We start from the raw sequence: 15,262 nt of genomic DNA on the forward strand, positions 1-15,262 counted from the left end.
GATAAAAATTGTGACCTGTAGACTGTTCACAAACAATTGTGGACGGACGGACAGACGGACAGGGACGACGACCATATACGTCCACAGGAAAATCTGGGCGTATAAAAAATGTACAAATCAACTATTTAACATTATATAATAGTATGCATGAAGGAAACCCATAGATTATGTAAAAAGTGTGCTAATTAACAATTTCACATTATAATAGTATGTGTTAAAAAACACATAGATTATGGGAACAAGATTACTAATAACCTATTTCACATTATAATTCTTTTCGAGATATCTGGAAATGTACCTAAAAAACACATGTTTAGATATTAGTTTATTCTTCTGAGCGGGATAGATATCTTCTTGATGGCTGATCAACAGCTTGTATATATACTTTGGATATGCTTCTGATATCCATCCATGCATTGCAGAGTCATCTCGTCGATCACTGGTTTTGTAGCTTGTCTCCATATTGTTGCAACATAATTGCCGCATTTAATGTACACCAAAAAAACTACTCAGGCAAGATGGTAATAAAGAAAGAAAGTTTTGTTATTTTTCATCACAATTAAAATTTCTCTAGAAGATCCTTCTTCTAGTGTCATCTACTGATGTAAGTCGGTTTTCACTGTACAAGGTGCATGTACAAACAATTTTTTTTCTAAACCAGCAATTACGTCATCAGAAACATCATTTGTCTATCCCAGCTCTTTAAAAATTGTTAGAAAGTTGGGATTATCTTGAAAAAGAAAGACAGATAGTCATTACCACTGAAAGCATGTACCGTAGGCCGAGATATTCTCGACACTTTCAATGCTAATCTTGGTTGGATCAAAAATATCAAGAGTAGTATTGAAAGTGTCGAGAATATCCTAGAACTGACAGCAACCAGGGGCACACCTAAATATCTTACCTACTCCTCTTCACATTGCAAATTATTGGAGGTGCTGAAACAAATTGTATTTTGCGTTCTTGCACGGGCGAAAAAGACATCCCAATCATTCTCTTCGTAAACGATGATCCAAATATACAAATTTTGATCGATAATAGGACGGGCAAAGGTAGAAAATATCGCGTTAGGCGACTTACATCAGTAGATGACGCTACAAAAAAGATTTTCAGGGTGAAAAAATCACAGACCGTTCTTTATTACCACCTTGCCGGATACGCGGTCTTATTTTGCTGCATGGCTGGAATGAAGATTTACAATGTGAATTGGTTTCTGACGCATATTCAAAGGATATGCGAGCTGTTGGCCAGCAACCAAGAAAATATTTATCTCGCTCATATTATGAACTTTTGATTTTGAATCTTCTGATGAAGACTAAGAGTAAACTAACATATCTCTGGGTTACTGTGTCTTTGATTTACATTTCTAGATCTCTTGAAAATTACCATTATAATTTAATATTTTGAAAGAAAACGCTAACGAGATACCACTTTAAGCTCAATTATGAACGAAATGATTTCTGTCGACAAAAATACATGTTGTCACATGCCATCACCCCCACACCCGCCCCCCCACCCAGGCACCCCCCCACCCAGGCGCACACCCCGGTGTCCAACCCTACACAATGGGAATCTCATAAACATGTTTAGAGATGTTTCACCAAGCTCTTAGAAAATCATCATTTCCCGCCAATTTTATCCCCACCCTACCCCTCCACACGCGCACACCTGCTACCCCCACCACACCTCCCCACAAATCAAAACAGTTGTCCAGGGGCATCATAAACACCTATTCATAGATGGACGGTCCTAGAAATTTATGCTTTATTAATATATTATGTCATCATAATGACATCCCCCACCCCCATTGTAGACATTTGACCCCCCCCCCCCACATATCTCGAAAACGCCCCCTCAAACGCCTGATCACCACCCAGATTCGCAATCTACGCAAAAAAACTGGTCTAGAAAAACTTGGTCTCATAAATTCACAGCTCGGGTGGCGATCCCCATCCCCTCCTTCAGCCACTAGACTATAAAACTGGGTCGAATTGGGTTTATTAGCGAATGAACGTTATTCTCCGTATTATTTCGGTAATATTGTTGTACCCAGTCGCTATGACTACCTTACTAGTCGCTATGACTACCTTACCAGTCGCTTTGACTACCTTACCAGTCGCTATGACTACCTTACTAATAGCTATGACTACCTAACTAGTCGCTATGACTGCCTAACTAGTCGCTATCGCCACCTTATTAACTATTTAAATGATAGTTAAACATTTTAGAATATAAATATATCTGATATACATTATTATAAACAACTATATTAACTACTGAATCAATATATATATATACCTACTAATTCAATATCTTACGAGCGTAAAGGCCACCAGAAAAGCTTCAATTCTTTTAAATAACGCAAGTAATTATCTCTACATTTCTATGAGCAGAAGGACTACAATGACGTCACGGATTGTTTATTGACGGAAAGTTGTGACTATCTCCCTCCCCCTCCCCGCCCACGACTTTAGTGCGCGCCAACTGCTCCCCACCCCCGCCCTCCCGACGACTTTCGTGCACACACGTAGAATATCCTACTGAATGAAAATCTAAAGATAACTTTTGCAGTGCAATTTTATTTTGCGTTATGGTTTTATTTTAGCTAATTTTGCCAGCCCGTGAGCGTAAAATAATCTTTCATTAACCACTGAATTGTCAACTTAAAACATTATATTAACCATCAGTGTTGAGTGTAACAGGTGTAGATGCACATCCATCTCCTTTATACCCAATACCCGCCTAATAATGGTATTGTTTATTAAGGATTTAGGTCAAAGACCCATAGATCAAAATCATAATACAATAAAGTGGTCAGGTAAGTCATTGGTATGGTATGGATTGATAATATTACATATAAATATATATAACTATAACAATATAATAAATAATACGTGGAGGTAGGCTACTTTTCAAGGGCCTTGGTGTATAGAGATCCTTCTATAGTAAGATGGTCAATAAAAAGGATTTAGGACAGGGGTTTTAATAATTTGTTTCATAATACCAATATCTTATCTATATACGTGGATAGTGGTAACAAAAGTTTTTCATCGCATGTTAATAGTAAATTATAAAATCCATTCTCTTCGCTAATATAGTCACTTAAATATTGAACTCATAGTTTATGATATGTCTTACACACAAAGAATATATGATACAAATCTTCAATTATATTGGGTGTGCAAAACATGCAATTCGGATGTTTTGATAGTTTCGCTTGTATAAATTTGCTCATGTAGAGAAGAGATTTAGGCTGTATTGAATATACCATCAGTGTAAACAGGCCCCAAGTTCACAAAGCATTCTCAGACTTAAGTTAAGAATTTACTCAAAATTGTTCACCTTATTTTAACTAAAATACAGCCTTTTATAAAACTTTTGTTGTTTTAACGTATCAAATACATCAATAAGAAACGAAGTGCAAAGTTTTGTGTTTCTGGATCAAAGATATCTCTCATAAACAGTGATTGAAAGTTGAGTAAATTCTTAACTTAAATCTGAGAATGTTTTGTGAACTTGGGGCTAGGTCTAGATTCACAATCCTCTCTTTTATACTCAATACCCGCTTAATGTATTACATAAGCAGTCCGTGATGAGTACACACCGGCCTAGATTCACATCCCTCTCCTCTTCAATCGATACCCGTCGGGTCTGAACATCAGTAAGGAGTGTAGGCAGATCTAGATTCACAACCCTCTCCTTTATACCCATTTCCTGTCGGATCTGAACGTCAGTAAGGAGTGTAAATGACTGGTAGTTATATAAACTATAATCAACAGCTTTATCTTTATCTATATCATATCCACCATAACCATCATCATCATCAAAATCATTACAATCATCATCAATATTATCTATGCTGTTATCTTTAGGATGAAGAACATGTTTTAAGAGAAGAAAGTCGTTTAATTCTCTAGGCAGTTCTAGATCCATAACCTTCTCCTTTATACCCAACCCTAGCTTCTGTCTGATGATTCTCCTACACTGAGACTTGAGTGATATATTACAGCAGTAGTTAGTGAATATTGCTTGGTGTCGTGAGTGGATTCCGTCTTCTGCACCACCTTTATCTTCATCCTGAAAATTTATTTCTTCATCTGATGCCCCTCTAAGATATAATAGTCTTTGTCTTTTCATTTCATCTCCCTCTACATTTGAATCTTCCGTCTCAAAATTTAAAGTTGCTACAATTTCTTTTTCTGGAGCTCCACTGAGATATAACAGTTTTCTCAGTTTATCTCTCTCGTTACTGCTAAGTTCTCTCATCTCAATCTCAGTATAACTACTTTCAACTGAAGGTGTAACAAGAGACTGAAGACAACAGTTTTCACCGACTAGGTATTTAATAAAACTAACAGCTGTACGTGGATCCCAAAAACGTGGGAAACGCAATGCCGCTTGGATCAGTGTGTTACCATTAATACATGGTGAATTGAGAAGCCTATTATCTGCAGCAGAAGCAAGCAATTTAAAACTTTGATCAAACACACTCTCATAAATATCTAGAAGATGTAAAGCAGATCTTCCATTGTAATTAACCATTGCACCAGCATTAAGTAATTTCCTAATAAGAAATCTATCGTTTTTCATTGCCGCCATCATTAAAGCAGTTTTACCTCCTCCATCTGCAATATTTACATCTATACCAACAGCAGCTAGTAAAATATCAACACACTCCATGTAGATTGGATATATCCGTCTACAATAATTCTCAATAACGTCATTTTCCAGTCTCTCATTCAAGCCAACAAACGGATTGTCCAGTCTCTTATGCAAGCCATCTTTAACAATGGTAAATCCAATGATACACAGATGTAGCGCTGTGTGACCTTGGTTATTCTGTGCATTGATGTCTATTCTAGGATGGCGTGTGAATACTTCTAAATACTTACTATTCAATAGCAGAGCAGCTACCATAATAGGTGTATTGGTTTTAAAACATGGATGATTTATGTCTAGCTCTTTATTAAATAACCAGTTAAACTTCTTTAGAGAATAATCATAGTTTACTCTAGCTAACAGATGTAGCATATTTTCTCCTTCTGTTGTAACACCATTAACAATCAACTTTAATCCAATGTAATAATTAAACAGCCCCAACCTCTTACAAGCAAGGATCTGGTGATATAATTTCAATCCGTTGTTAGGTGACAACAGTACACCGCGAGAATAAAGTTTAAATATATTAGTACAATTAAACGCGTGATATTGAACACAATAGCTACATACTGTATCGCCATTATTATCTGTTAGATTTACATCAGAATGTTGAATCATCAACTTTAAGATACGGATATCAGCTTGGTTTCTTGTATAGTACATTAAAGCCGTTTGTCCTTCTTTATTTTGATGATTCACATTACAGCCAGCTTTGACCAATGCAGTGATACAATTATAGTGTAATTTGAACAATATACTATATTTTTGTAATGAAAATAAGTCTGACTCGGTTTTTTGGCGTACTATGTAGAACAGCGGTGTGTTACCATGCTTGTCGGTCTTGTTTACATCTACTTTCATGTTTATCACATTTTCAACAGCCTCAAAATAACCAGCTGAATACCCATCTATAAATCCCTCGCCACTATTGTCAATAAGATCTACATCGAATATATTAGATAATAAAATGTGAAGAATGTTCCGGTCTTCAACATCAACGTACTTTACATGAGCACCATGATTTAATAGATATTTCACAGTGTCATATTGACATTTGCCAGCAGCTATAAATATTGGTGTCTGGTTATCTTTATTCAAATGATTGACATCTACACCAGCTTCAACTAATTTAGAGATACAGTTTGCAAAAGCATCCGGATCGGAATCACAAAGAAAACTATTAAAATTCAACATAACTCTGTGTAGTAGATTGCACTTCTCTGTATCACTATCATGTACATGTGAACCATGTTCTAAGAAATATTTCACGACTTTATAAGACCCTGTCCTCGTAGCAATAAATATAGGAGTCTGTCCATCTTCATTCGGATGGTTGATATCTACACCAGCTTCAACTAATTTAGTTATACAGTGCAACAACTCATCAGTTTCATTATCAATATCATACTTCACATATCCATATAAAATTCTGTGTAGTAGATTGTACTGGTACGCGTCAATGTAATGTACTTCAGCACCATGCTCTAACAAATATATCACAATTTTATACAATGCTTGACAGGCAGCTATAAATATAGGTGTCTGTTTCCGTTTATTCAATTGGTTGATATATACACCAGCTTCAACTAGTTTATTTACACAGTGTAGCAACCCAGCCACCTCATCCGTCTCTTTTTCATATGAAAATAAAACTGTGTGTAGTAGATTGTCATGGTACTTATCGGTGTAATGGGAATCTGCACCATGCTCTAACAAATATATCACAACTTTATACAATGCTTGACCGGCGGCTAAATATACAGGTGTTTGGTGGTCGTGATTAAAATGATTCACATCTAAACCGGCTTCAACCAATTTAATCACACACTGTAACAACTCATCTCTGCTTTCACGGTAAGGTGAAGAATAACCAAATAATACCAAGTGTAATAAATTGTTCCCCTTGTGATCAATATACTGTAGCGGAAAATCTTGATCTATTAGATCTATAAGAACTTTATACTGTCCACTCCTAGCAGCTTTAATTATAGATTTTTTCATTTCTTGTTCTTGGAGTGACAACATTAATATTGCCAGTACATCGGATATATTACCACTTTGGTGAGCTAAAAAGGAATTAAAGATGTTTTAGTTTATACTCTCCACTGTGTTGGTAAATCAACCCCATGATCTGTCAGATCTATAAGAACGATATGGGGGACACAGTGGGTAAGATGCTGGCTCGCTAGTCTGGTATTCGATCCCTGCATTGGCGGAGAATGTTTCCCCTTGTCAGTGATGCAGGACGGAGGGCCTGACAAGGATAGCTGTCTAATCGTTCATTGGCGTGCACGTAAAAGATCCCTAGGCAGTTGGAATTCGATATAAGAGTAGGCCGTAGCGCCGCTGCCCGGGCAAAATTTCCCTCATAGCACACTGTATGGTGTATGCCCGTCTTCATTAGCCCAGTTTAGGAGCAGAACAGTAGGACGTTAAACCCCATTTCATTTCATTTAATTATAAAAACAATACAACCCTCATCTACCATTCATTCTTTTTGGGGGGAGACACTGGTGTCAGTACATCAGATAATATTACCATATTGTTGACCCATTATCAGTTTGTAGCCTAGTCGGAAATGCATTAATGACAACATATTTAAGCCAACGAATTTGATCCAACATCTCGGTTTACCATGAGGGAAATTTTGCCCGGACAGCGGCACTACGGCCTACTCTTATATCGAATTCCAACTGCCAAGGGATCTTTTACGTGCACGCCAATGTGTACACGGGACCTCGGTTTTTCGTCCCATCCGAACGACTAGACAGCTTTCCTTGTCAGCCCCTCCGTCCTGCATCACTGACAAGGGAGAACCACGCCGGAAAATCTGGATGAACTTTCTCGGCCAATGCAGGGATCGAACACCCGACCTCCAGGCTAGCTCGGCGTCTTACCCACTTAGCCACGTGATCCCCTCCGTTCATAGGCAAGACATCATATGAAATAAGAAGATTACTAAGCCGAGCAGGGACTGACGCTAGTTATACCACGGCACCCACAATCAAACAGCTGCTAAAGGCTAACGGGAAGAACCCCCCCCCCCCATCAAACCCTCCACTACCAACAGGATGCATATACAAACTGACCTGCTCGTGTAAAAACCAGTACATAGGAGAAACTAAAAGACCGTTAAGCATTAGAATTAAGGAACACCAATCGCTATCCAAAGATAACCAATCCGCAGTCGCTGAACACTTGCGAAACAATAAGAAACACAGAATTCAATGGTCTAAAGTAGATGTGATGAACGCGAACCAACATGTTAAGAAGACAAGGAAAATCATGGAAAGTATTCAGATCCGACGACACAAGCCGGCCCTTAACAGAGATGTAGGAGTCTATCTTCCCCACGCATACGATACAATAATTTTCCAGTTATTCATTTTGTTATCAGGATTGTTTTTCCATTCTCACTTATTGTATTCAATATATTATTATATATCGGATTGGTTACTGATTACTTTTTCATTATTATTATTATTCATAACATTCAGAATCATGCTTAATGATTAGCCCTTAATATTAATTATTACTTTAATATTTAAGTATATATATGATCCAGTGCTACATATACTATCTAACATCCGCCATTATCAAAAATTAAACATCAATGGTATTAAAATAATAGTCTATGTGTGTTATTGCACACCTAATGAATGCTTCACACCTATTTGTATCATTGTAATAACACTACTGTCTGTTCCAGGTGTCACTACGACACGAAAATTGCTTGCCATTTCTTCAAATTTTAATTTAGACGACTAAAACTTAGTGACATACCCGGAATTGCCACCCCATTACTTTCTTACACGAGGAAACCAAATTCAGATCGAGCTATATAACCTCTCTCTCGTGAAAAATCATAGTTTGTTTACATCCCGCTGTTGAACATCGGCCATGTTTGACCTAGCTATCCGGAAGAGTCGAAGAGGGAGGGGGCGTTGGTTTGGCTCGAGTCGTTTCGGTCTACTTGGATGTCAAGGAAGTTGTTTCGACCCAGTAGAATATAACTTTTATTTTTACGGAATCCAAGACCACCGCAGTTTGTCCAACTGAGTTGAATATTTAATTGGCCCCGAGGGCTGTAGCGTTTTGATATTCATATAAACTGCGTACAAATTTTACCCTGAACTGCATGTGATGGAAATTTTGAAGGGTGCTATAGGCGTACACAATATGCAAAAGTAATCGCGGATTGCATAGTTAATATAAGTTATTCCCTTGCTTACGACTTTGCCTTTAGACAACTTAAAGTTGGATTTAGGCTGGAGTAATGATTAGACTAAATGTATATGTAACATAATTTCTCGTGAAGCCTACAACAAAAGTAAAACGATTTTTATATAATAATTATGTCTGGCGTATTATCACCCGGTTGATGCTGGCGTGCCATTAAACATCAATTACATCATTTCATTTCATATCTTCAATCAAGGTTATGCAACGCAGAACACATATTCCTGAAGCTATTGTCTCGAGAAATCAATTTCTGGCCATTGCGGGATTGACTTCTGATACTTGAGCTTTTGCGAGAGTGTGTCTATTCTTCCCGTTCACGTACAGCAACATCGCAGCGCTTCGTTTAATCTGGGGTCTTCCCTGAAACTTTGGACAGTGATTTAAGGTATTAAAAACGGCGAAAGTATTATTCGTCCCCAAACAGTATTGTTTATATTGTATCCGTTTTGAGAGCCTCGTTTGTCACGCAAATAATTAAGTTTTTCTGCAATTTTGGCTATGTACTGGTTAATTGGGCGTAAATTTCTTGAGTCATGACGTAACGTTATGTAAAGATATTTGGTCCAATTTGGAGCTCTGTTTAAAGCCTAATGAAATTGTTACGCAGTTAGCTATTGGTTGTTAATCGGACTATTGACCAGTCATAATTTGGAACAGAAATTTGCTTCCATCACAGCAGTGTTAAGTGGGATCAGATCTATTCAAATGAAACACTGCGAGGAGTAAATAATTCTGTTTCTCGAAATAACTACATAATAGTTTGGTTCATTCCTTGACATCTCGCGTAATTTTCATCTTCAAATAATAAACTGTAGATAACAATAATCAATTATTCAAGGGGTTATATTTTCGAAGATTCGGTTTTTTTTGGTCTTTTCTAACTGAATATCTGAAATAGATCTGAACTGTTGTCAAATAACAATACTATGAATATCTAAGATCCAGCAGTGAACTGTGAGGAATATCAAAATAACGGTATTTATGTTGCAAAAAGGGGGTTTAGAAAGAGCTCAGAAAATTCTGGAAAACTTTAACTGCGATGCGGTCATGACGGGTTTCACCGGTGCCCGTAATCCTTTAACGGACGTCACTTAACATATTCCCATGAGCATGTTACACGTGTTAACTATTTAGGCGAAATTGCCATTTATGATATCATGTTAACGTGTGGAACCCTTACAAAATGACCAATGCTTGGTCGTATATCTACACAATATTACTTAAAGGTAATTAGTAAACATCATTATTAAATGGCACTGAATAACACTCTTTAGAAAAAAAACATGTTTGCTTTAAGGGTTGAAAATATGTTGGGTTTTTTTTCAAAATCACTGTAGATGTGTTTGGGCAAACAACGTAAAAAGGTACTTTGGACAATTGCATAAAGTTACAAACTATCTTTTGATATATTCATATGTTCGCAGTGGTTTGTGCTTTTCGATATGTGGAATTAAAGTTTTAAAATTTAATTATGAACAAACAGGTATAAAAGAAATTAAAGTTTGTTTAATAAGGGCTAAAAGTACCAATTTTGCCAAAATGATGCCATTTCTAATGACAAGAATGTTACAATAATGAACAGTTGCAGTATCAAATCGAGCAAATGTCATTAAAATAGAACAATATTTTATTCATTTGAAAAGTGACTCCAACAAAACTGCCTATTTCTCAGAAATAGCAAAAATTCAAAATGATTCATGGATATTTGGTTGATCTTATATATCAACCCTACGTGTAGATAAATGATTAGAATACACATATTATAAAATAAAAAAGTTAAATAACATTTGCGGGAAAACGGAGTACGAAAATCGATTCCCGCCTTGCTCTGCATATTTACGAGGACTATCCAGATATATATCAGCTAATTTGCGATAAGATAATATTTTGTATTGATTATTATTATAGATAGTGCCAACATGTATACCATGCCGTTGATTCTGTGTCAATCGGATAATTATTATTTAGTTTATAGGCTAAAACTGCAAGGCCAAAGGGAAATAATCTGGACAAATATATTATGAATATTTATATACAGCTAATCAGAACCTTGGAAAAATAATAAAGTGTTTATAAAAATGTCATATCTCTGGACCTTACTCCCAAAAACCGAGTGGCTTAATACGCAGTTTCTGCAAAATAAGCGGGTTAAAACAGAACATAATATTAATCCGACCAAAAAACATGATCCACAGTCTGAAACCTAAGTATTACTGCCGCAAAAGAAAGGGCGAATTTTCCTTCACTATATATTTCTAACCGAATGTACCCGATTAGGAGATACCTGTCTACCCTATACGCAAAATGCAAGTCTCCCATTACGCAGACGCACTCGTAATGTTGATGTTTTGAGAAAGAAACGATGTCGAAATATGTGAAATTTCCAAGAGGAGAGTGGATCTTATCGAACTTTTAGGCGTTGGGGCTCGACGAAGAGAGCAACGGGGTGACAATTTCAGGTATGTCACCAATTTTTGGCCGTTTAAATTAAAAACTGAAGAAATGGCAAGGAATTTGAGAGTCAGAGTATCTCTTGGAACAGACAGTAATTAGGCTTACTCCTGCTTTATAGATATGTAATTAATTATGGCTTCGGTACATTGTAACCACTTAGGGTTTTATCATCATCGCTTTGATCAGTGCTAGTTATATATAAGATCTATATTTATGGCTTCTTTTTATACTGTATATAAATACTTGATGTTTTACATATATGTTATCATTTATACTGTATATAAATACTTGATGTTTTATATATATGTTATCATTTATACTGTATATAAATACTTTATGTTTTACATATATCTTATCATTTATACTGTATATAAATACTTTATGTTTTACATATATCTTATCATTTATACTGTATATAAATACTTGATGTTTTACATATATCTTATCATTTATACTGTATATAAATACTTGATGTTTTACATATATCTTATCATTTTATACTGTATATAAATACTTGATGTTTTACATATATGTTATCATTTATACTTCCTCCAGTAAGTTTCTTAGGAAACATCCTTGTCTAAGATATCACCTTAGGTGGAAGTGGACGTAAAACTCCAGAAACGAACGAACGAATCGTTTGCTTGATAAAGATGAGAGTATGATCGTGGAAACGTTGCATGTTAATAAACCAGTGATTGTTATTCCATAAATAGTGTTAGTGTGTTACTGTTCAATTACTAAACCAGTGATTGTTATTCCATAAATAGTGTTAGTGTTTTACTGTTTAATTACTAAATGCTACTTAAAGAAGTACAAGTAAATTTTCAAATTTTTCAAGAGAGAACTTGTTTTCATCGTTGTGATAATTAGTTGTGCAATGGATTTTATCGAACGGGAGTTGATTACAAACACACATGTAAGTTTATAATAACTAAAGTTAAGTAGTTTGTTCATAATCGAAGAAATCCCGTTTAAAATTTACGATGGTTCACACAGTAAATACATCATAAATGAGGATGCCTGGGCAGTGGATTCACATAAAAACTGCTCTTTCACCTTGTTTTTTTTATATAGGCGTATGTCGAAAAACCAGCTACTTGTTTTTCGATATTCAGACTTGAATCTAAAAAAAACCCCTAGATTTGATGGACGTACAGTTACAAAATGTCCCCAAAACACATTTGATTAAATACCTTTTCTAAAACGAACTAAATACATCATAAATGATGATGCCTGAGCAGTGGATTCACATAAAAACTGCTCTTTCTCCTTATTTTCTTAATACTGGCGTATGTCGAAAAACGGGCTATGGTTGAGACTGCGGGGATTGTAAGACAGGTTTATGACAGTGTCAAAAATATTCTACACCTCGGCCGGAGTCCTGCTAGCTCTCGAGGTCCTAGACTTCAACCTGCCAAGGTAAAGCATCCCCGTTAGGGTGTTTAGCTACCAGGAAAATAACCACACCTATATACACACATATCTGTTAAACTTCTTCAGATACAACACGATGTAAACAAGTCCCACATCATCTTCATAATAAGGCATTTTTTGATACTTAATGAGATACTTAAAATATGTCAGTGAATATTAGTAGGGCAAGATAGTTATATAATACATCCTGTCTACCTGTGTTATCTGTTCGCTGTATCATAATAATATAATATATTCTGTCGACTCATGCGTAACTCATGTCAGACTAACTTTTATTTAATAATACGATAGGAACAATTATCCAGTCCTTCATATAACATTGACGATACATAGTTTAGATCACAGGAACGATTATCAAGTCTCAAATATAACCATGTTTCGTTCTTGGGCGTGTGTATGTATATGAGAATAGGCTACAAAAACGAGACATATAAGAAATTAGACCATGCAAAGCTGAAATACACACCACAAAATCATAGGAAAAAAGTTCAGTACGTTGAGAATGATATAGTATTTTTTAAAATATAGTTTGTTAATATGAACGATTAATCATGATAATTAACGATAAAGTTTGTTCATATGAACGATTAATCATGATAATTAACGATAAAGTTTGTTAATATGAACGATTAATTATGATAATTAACGATAAAGTTTGTTCATATTAACGATTAATTATGATAATTAAAGAAATAATTTGTTAATATTAACAATTAATTATGATAATTAAAGAAATAATTTGTTAATATTAACAATTAATTATGATAATTAAAGAAATAGTTTGTTATGATAATTAACGATAAAGTTTGTTAATATGAACGATTAATCATGATAATTAACGATAAAGGTTTTTAACATTACTAATTAATTATGATAATTAAAGATTTAGTTTGCTAATATTAACAATCAATTATGATAATTAGAGAAATAGTTTGTTCATATTAACGATTAATTATGATAATTAAAGATTTAGTTTGCTAATATTAACAATTAATTATAATTTGTTAATATTAGCAATTAATTACGTTAACATTAACAGTGAATTGTGATAATTAAAGATGTTGTTTGTTAATATTAACGATGAATTACTAAATTTTAAAGAAACAGTTTGTTAATATTAACAATTAATTATTATAATTAAAGATTTAGTTTGTTAATATTAACGATTAATTATGATAATTAAAGATATAGTTTGTTAATATCAACAGTTAATTGTGATAATTAAAGATTTGATGGGTAAATATTAACAATTAATTATGATAATTAAATATATGGTTTGTTAATATTAACAATTAATTATGATAATTAAGATATTGTTCGTTAAAATTAACGATTAATTATGATAATTAAAAATGTTGCTTCGTTAATATTAAAAATTAAGTATGACAATTAAGTCTGTGAATTTCATTTTGGGGGGTACTGTGACATCACGAACGTTATCAATGTCAAGGACTTTCGGCGAGACGTATTCTTGCTTTCTGTTGATGTCAAGGTCGTCTGTGCACAACATAACACTAAAATAGTTGCCTTAAACCAAATATTAAAAATCTAGTCCCCAAAATCCCGAGTGTCAAGTTTTTAATTTGGCCGAGTATTTTTGAGAATAAAAACCGAAAAGATCAATTAATACATTCCAACTTATTTCCATGCTGCTATCGGTTCTGGAATCACTGCGTTAATAAGTATAATATACTCTTCAGAAATGCAAATACCTATGCAGGTTGTCATATGATAAATAGTCATAGACACTTGGCATGCTTTGAGAGTATGTTCACAGATGAAGAACTTATCGCTCCAACAGAAGCACTGAGCTGCATGTGCGACACGCAATAGCGCCATACACGCGGGAGGGGTTCATTGTCAAATTTGACACTTCAAGGAAGGGTTGATGAAAACTGCCGCTTGCTGGTTTATCCTATCCATGTTTGCTTTCGTATCGGTTCTTGCATAAGATTTACTGTTTAGCGTATCTTACGTTAACCGACAACAGTGCAAGAATTGGCCGTGGCACTGCAAGAGGCGTGGGTCAAATGGCCCGTCAGATAAGCCGCCCATATGAACTGTTTATGTCCTTGTGTAGGCAGTTGGCCTGTTATTAACACTGGTTACCTCTAATAAAAACAGCAGTGCATTTCCGCAGTTTTGTATTGTTTCTGAATATCCCCTACTTGTTTGAAGATATTTGCTATAGAGGTCATTTAAACATACATTATTCAAGAGCTAAATCCGCCAACTGCAGGTCTTTCTTTAGGCATTAAATGTTATCTTAATGATTAATTTGACATTAATTAACTTATCCAGACCATAATCAACTCTCGACGGCATCTCTACTTTACTGGATTAGAACCCGGTCTGCTGCTGCTGATTAAATCGAAAAATGGATAACCGAGACTAAGTTTTTTTTATCCTGCCGACTTTAGTAATGATGATCGAGGCAAGGCCCAAAATTCAATCGCTTAATTCTCGATTC

Source organism: Patella vulgata, chromosome 1 (assembly GCF_932274485.2).
Source record: "Patella vulgata chromosome 1, xgPatVulg1.2, whole genome shotgun sequence".
NCBI lineage: Eukaryota > Metazoa > Mollusca > Gastropoda > Patellidae > Patella > Patella vulgata.